Here is a 6,592-nt window from a genome sequence, read left to right as displayed (position 1 = left end):
GTTACGATGAATTCTGTCGAGTTTGAGATTGCTGTGTGTGTGTGTGTGTGTGTGTGTGTGTGTGTGTGTGTGTGTGTGTGTGTGTGTGTGTGTGTGTGTGTGTGTGTGTGTGTGTGTGTGTGTGTGTGTGTGTGTGTGTGTGTGTGTGTGTGTGTGTGTGTGTGTGTGTGTGTGTGTGTGTGTGTGTTTACGTACCCTCAACTATGTGAATATCATGAAACGATAAGATCTTCCTACAAAACTGCTATCCACCTTCTCCATCCACAACACTGCCTCCATTTACACATGAGCCACACACCATCCGAAGCCCAAAGCACTTTGCAGCCACTCACTCCACCACACACCACCCCTGTAATACCCACACACCACCACACCCCACCAGTAACCAAGCCATTCCTCCCACAGTGGTGCCGTCGCGACTGGTGCTCCTGGACAGTGGTTCGAATCCTGTCCACGGCGGGGTGTTGAGGTCACTGATCGAGGGTGACCCGCTGACCCTGTACTGCATCGCATCTGGGGGTAAGTACTTATGTCGTTGTATTGTGTGTTGGGTGTGAGGTCAGTGTTCCCCCTTACATGCACGCAACCGCCCTTAACCTGCCTCACTTTCCTTCCAGGTCCTATCAAGGTCATTAGTAGTTAGTTGCCTTAATTTTGAAGGTTTTCATTTTCCTGCTGTTTTTGCTCCTGACAATTACTCTAACTTTCCCTCCGGGACGAGCAAAGTTAGCTTGACGTCCTCCTAAATCCTGCATAATAACACTTTATCTTCGCTTTCCGCTATCCCCATCTACGCATTCTTCTCCTTTCACCTTTCTTCTTCTTCCTTCTCCTTCTTCCTTCCTCCTAGTTTCTGTCCTCAAGTTTTCTCATTTTTTTTCCTTTCCATTAATTGATCTTTTTTTTATTCCTTCCTCCTTTTAGTCGTCTCCTGCATTCATTTTTCTCCTTTCTCTCTTATTTTTCTTTCATCTCTTAATCTCTCTCCTTCCACTTGCACCCTATCTCACGCTAACCTTCCTTTCTGTCTTGTTTCCTCACTTCCGCGTCTTCATTCCAGCCATTCGCAATCTGCATCCGAGGTGTCACTTCATAACCCGCTTGACGAAGTCGTTGCCGCGGCCTCACCTTGGGAAATGGGAAGGTTATTGTTGCTGGTGCACTTGTTTCTGTCACCACCACCACCACCACCACCACCACCTTCTCCTACTCCTCCTCTGTTTCTCATACTAATAATATCGTTATCATTTCCATTTTTTTTTTTTCAGTTTTTATTATCTTTCTCCATTTATCAAGTTTTTGTTCTTTCATTGTTTTTTTTTTCTCCAGTATCTTCGTCTTTTTTTTCCTTTTTTTTATGATAATTGCAGTTTTTTCAGTAAGTTTTATTCTTCTATGTATGCATGTATAGGTTTACTACTGTTACTACTACTCTCTCTCTCTCTCTCTCTCTCTCTCTCTCTCTCTCTCTCTCTCTCTCTCTCCCTCTCTCTCTCGTACTCGTTCACTTTTTTCTTCTTTTCGTTTTGTTTGTATTTAGCTAGTTTCTGTTTGCTCCATCCTCACTATTCTTTTTTTTTTTTTGTATGCCTTTGATCTCTGTTTTTTCCTTGAATTTCTTTTTTCTTCTTTTTTTTTCAGAAAATACGAAGCATATTTCCTCTCTCACACTTTCCGTTAGCAATCATGTTTCTCTTGGCATTTTTTTTTCTTTTTTCAGCTTTTTTTTCCCTTTTTTTGTTTATTCGTATTCTTTGTTTTGTTTTCTTTTTTTTTTGCTCAAGTTTAGTTTCATATTTCTCTTTTTGTATATTTGACCCATTTTGCTCTTTGTATTTTTTTAATTTATTGCATACATACATACATACATACATACATACATACATTTATACATACATACATAAATAAATGGAAGCACGCTTTGTTCGCTAGTTTCAGTTTCGTTTATTTGCCACGTATTCCCCATGGACGTTTTCTTCCGTATCTGTAGAACCTTCTTCACATGCACTAAAATACCGTATTTCATGTTTTTTTTTTTTTTTCAAAGGCTTTTCATGCATCAGTACACACACACACACACACACACACACACACACACACACACACACACACACACACACACACACACACACACACACACACACACACACACACAGGTATTGCGGTCAGGTATAATTTGCTTGAAACATTAACGAAACATCTTCATGGAGAAGTTTATAGTAAAAAAAAAAAAAAAATGTTGCATTACTAATATGGACAAATAATGGTGACATACTGGTGAGTGTTCCCGGCACAGCACAACACAACACAGCATAGCACAGCACAGTTCCGTCTTTTACGACTAATGGTACACCGTTTTCATTACGTCAGGAGCTACTCAGTGTTCACAGCACAACACAACACAAAAATATTCTTTTGTATTTACACACAGTACAGTGAAAATTCATTTGTGTGAAGGCACGTGCACATTATTCCTGTCAAAGAGGAAAGCGATCGACCCACGACTCAAGGCTTCAAACTGCTGACCATTATAATTAATTTCATTTCTTTTTAAAACGTTTCAAACTCTCCTCATTAGGAAGATTCCCTTGTGTCTATTAGATCACAGTCCCTTTGTGCGTGTGTTCGCTAGGACGGGCTCCGTTAAGAACGATCTGCTGGGTTACTAATTTCTTCCTCAGCTTTGCCTTAGTGTTTTTGATTGGAAGGAATAAGTTTAATAACTGGTACGAAAGAAATAAAAGATATTTTGCTATTTCTTGTATTAAAAAGGGAATCTAGAGGTCGGAGTTACGTGCAGCGAGACCAAGAAACACAACTCCAGCTACTGACTTTTCTAGGAAGTCATCGAGAGTAACTTTACACAAGTGGCAACAACAGGAAGCGAGAACATTATCCGGCACACACAGCCACTTAACACCTCAACTATTAAGTGAAGCTATCTCAGTGTGTTTTTCGCTTCCAGTACTTCATTAAGGCTTTACCAAGAATACACGAGCCAGAAACACTCCATTCATACCTTCCCTCTTCTTCACAATGGGTTAAGAAAAATATTATATTGCTTCTCTTGTTACTGAGAGAGAGAGAGAGAGAGAGAGAGAGAGAGATAGAGATAGAGAGAGAGAGAGAGAGAGAGAGAGATAGAGAGATAGAGAGATAGAGAGATAGAGAGATAGATAGATAGAGAGAGAGAGAGAGAGAGAGAGAGAGAGAGAGAGAGAGAGAGAGAGAGAGAGAGAGAGAGACACTTGTGCCAGGTCTCATTATTCATTCAGGTTTAATATACGATGCAAAATTCACTGGAAAAAGGAAGGGCACATTAAACTTTATCAAGTGGAAACATGTGTGGAAATTTGACAAGGAAAAATTAGGCCAGTGATGAAGTGAATAAATTGTGACATGAAATATGTAATAAAAAATGCAAAATGCAACGTTACGTTCATATAACAAAGTATGGGAACGCAATAAAAGTAGATAAGGAGACACTACATGAAAAATATCTATAAGGAATACAGTCATAAATATTAGAGAACGTTGACGTAAATTCAACAGAAAATTATAAGGGAAAAGTAATGAGTCATGCTTGGTAAAATGGTAGGAGTAGTAGTAGTAGTAGTAGTAGTAGTAGTAGTAGTAGTAGTAGTGGTAGCAGTGCTAGGGGGAGGACGAAGAGGAAATGAGAAATTGAGAGGGGAGGAAGGAGGAATGGAGGAGGGGGAGGATAGGGGGGAAGAAAGACAGACTCACCTCTGATTGGCATCACACACGCAGGGCAGTGAAGTGAGTGGGAATGGGGAGTGTTACCCAGATTTTGTCCAACACTCCTTTCTTAATATTTACCGTGACTGTGAGCAGAGACGGGACATTTGCGCTTTTTTCAACACATCGACAACGCATCTACAACTCATATAAAGTAAAATGTTTGCCTGTTTTTGTTTGTCCCGCTTTTCCGTGACGGTCCCACCCTCTTCTATGGAACAAGATCCACATGCGTGCTATAAATGTCAGATAATTTTGTCCCCAGGAAGGAACGTGAGGAAATGAAATGTTTAAATGTGTGTGTGTGTGTGTGTGTGTGTGTGTGTCTGCCTCGCTACTCCAAGGCCTCTCCTCTCCAATTCCCTCCCCAGCCTGCTCCTCCCTGCCTTCTCCTGCTTGGATCACCCTCGCCACCTTACCTCTCCTGTATGAATAGATGGATGGATGGCTGAGTGTTTGGGTTAGTGGGTGATTAGAATATAAAAAGTTTTTATTGTAAATGAAATACTTCGTGTTCTGTTTAGAGTCAAATCATCACCATTTAACGTAAAGATAATCACGCCCTTTACACTCGCAATGGGGACGGGGAGGGGAATAGTGCAAATTAACGTCCAATGCGATTCTTGTTCCCGTTGTGCATGCAGCTATTTAAATTCATCCGTATATCATATTGATGACATTTCAGATTACCGCCGTATTTTGTAAGCGTCCCCCTGCTAATCGGATTTAACTGTTGTCCCACAAATTACTTGATTAATCATCATATATTGCTTTCCCTCCCCCTTTTGTATAAACACACACACACACACACACACACACACACACACACACACACACACACACACACACACACACACACACACATTCATTGTTTGCTGCTCTTCCCAGCACCTGTTTGTTAATTCAGAGAATCTCCCGCCACTACCAACACCGCCACGCTCTGCCACTCTTTACTCTCCTTCCCTTATCCGTACACCAGGGCAGCTTAACCATCCTGTACTGACAAGAGTTCTCACGGATCGGTGCCTGGACACTCCGGATAATACCTATCGTGGTTGACGAAACAAAGAACTTAGACATGACTGCGTTAAGAAAAGCGTCTCTTCCAAACCTGATGTTACGGTGACCTGTGTCGGTGCCTCCTCTTCCAACCACTTCCTTACCCTGCCACCTGGATGTGCTGTTGGAGGTGCCATGTGTCATTTTCGCCTTCCTTTCCATGCTGCTTCCCATCAGTTTCACAGACGCCTGGAGGTGGTAGTAAGCATATCGTGGCGTCATCCTCCACCACCCACCACCACCAACACCATAGGCAGCACGCACTGTCTTAACACACACTGCACATTTTTCTGTGAGACCTTTGCAGCACAGAATTATTTCATCCTTTACGTGTGGAAGAAAATAAAAAAAGTGCTCAAGTAAACTCAAGGCACGTGACTATGAAAATGCCAACAATTGCGTAAATGGAGTAAATCTGGCGTGATGGTTCCTTCTCGGTACAAGACAGAGAGCTATTTGACCTTAATCTCGGAAACACGCAATTGCTTTCCTTATTCTTTTTAACGCATCGCTTATTTCTTTTCGGGTTTTCCGTGTGCAAACTAATTTTAATGCCAGACAAGTTTGATTTGCATTAATTGTTTTTTTCTTATTATTTTATTTATATTTACTCAAGTTGAACCTTTTGTATTGTTTTTACGCGGAAACCTCATGAATAAATCAACTTTTTTGTATTTAGTTAAACTCTTCTTTCCCTCCTTCCCTTCCCTTTTGCATGGTCCGTTCCTCCCAAACAACTGTAATTCCCTTTCATTCCTCAGTCTTCTCCTTATCGTAAGCGGACGCCTTCCCTTTCCTTGCCATCTGCATATTCATGCGTGCTCACCTCCATCCTCCTTGCCTTTTTATTTGTACTTGATCCTGCTCTTTCAACACTCCTTTCTCTCTTTTCGTTTTTTTTTTATATTTGTTTTCTTTCCCTATTCCTACAAAATGTCCCATTGTTTTATTTTTCCCTTTTCAGCTCCTTTTTCAAAAACATTTTTTTTTTATCCAAGCTCAACATTCCTTGTTACGGCTTTCCTTTCTCTTTTTTTTCTGAACCACTCCTGACAGTGATTAGTTTTGTTTTTTTCTTTCTCTTCACCTTTCTTCCCTTCCTCCTCCCTTCCTCCCTCCCTTCCTTCCTTCCTCTCATCCCTTGCCTCTTCCGTTCCTCTTGTCCCTCACTCGTTCATCTCTGACTTACCTCCCTGTCTCCTGTCCTTTCTTCTCGTTGACTCTTCTAATTCCTCCTCTTAACTCGTATTGTCCGTCTTCTCCCTTCCTTTTGTTCATTTTTGTCTTCTCTTGCCTCCTGACTTCTTATCCCGCACCACTTTCCCCCCACCCTCCCTCTCTCTCGCTCTCTCTCTCTCTCTCTGTCTCTCGGTAAACTCGCCTCTACTCTCCCTCTCTCTCCCCGTCAGGTCGGCCGCCACCAGAAGTCACGTGGTGGAAAGGGACGCAGTTGTTGTCTAACCGAAGTGTGACGGTGGGCGAGGACGGCACGCTGCTGGCGTCCCACGAGGAAGGCGACGAGCAGGTGCTGACGATGGGCGTGGGTGTGTGGGGGTGCGCTATGTGCGGACGGTGCTCAACATCCCCGCCCTCACCAGAGACTACGCCCGCGCTAACATCACCTGCCGGGCTTCCAACAACAACATCACTGAACCACTTCGTGCCTCCCTCTTCCTCGAGCTGTACAGTGAGTAGTGTGTGTGTGTGTGTGTGTGTGTGTGTTATTATTTACATTTCGTTTTCCCGTCCTTCTTTTATTTTTCCTGTTTGTTCA

General features: G+C 42.4%; 1 protein-coding gene across 1 annotated transcript in view; it reads left to right on the top strand.

Annotated features, from left to right (window-relative positions):
- Positions 1-6,370: 6,370 nt before the first annotated feature.
- Positions 6,371-6,592, top strand: part of LOC135111264 (nephrin-like) — a 37,360-nt gene continuing 37,138 nt past the window's right edge. The window contains exon 1 of the mRNA XM_064024481.1: positions 6,371-6,505. The gene's annotated coding sequence lies outside the window, so the exon portion shown is untranslated. The remainder of the gene's footprint in view (positions 6,506-6,592) is intronic.

The sequence above is a fragment of the Scylla paramamosain genome, chromosome 21, assembly GCF_035594125.1.
Source record: "Scylla paramamosain isolate STU-SP2022 chromosome 21, ASM3559412v1, whole genome shotgun sequence".
Classification (NCBI taxonomy): Eukaryota; Metazoa; Arthropoda; class Malacostraca; order Decapoda; family Portunidae; genus Scylla; species Scylla paramamosain.
This window is presented reverse-complemented; position numbering and strand designations above follow the sequence as displayed.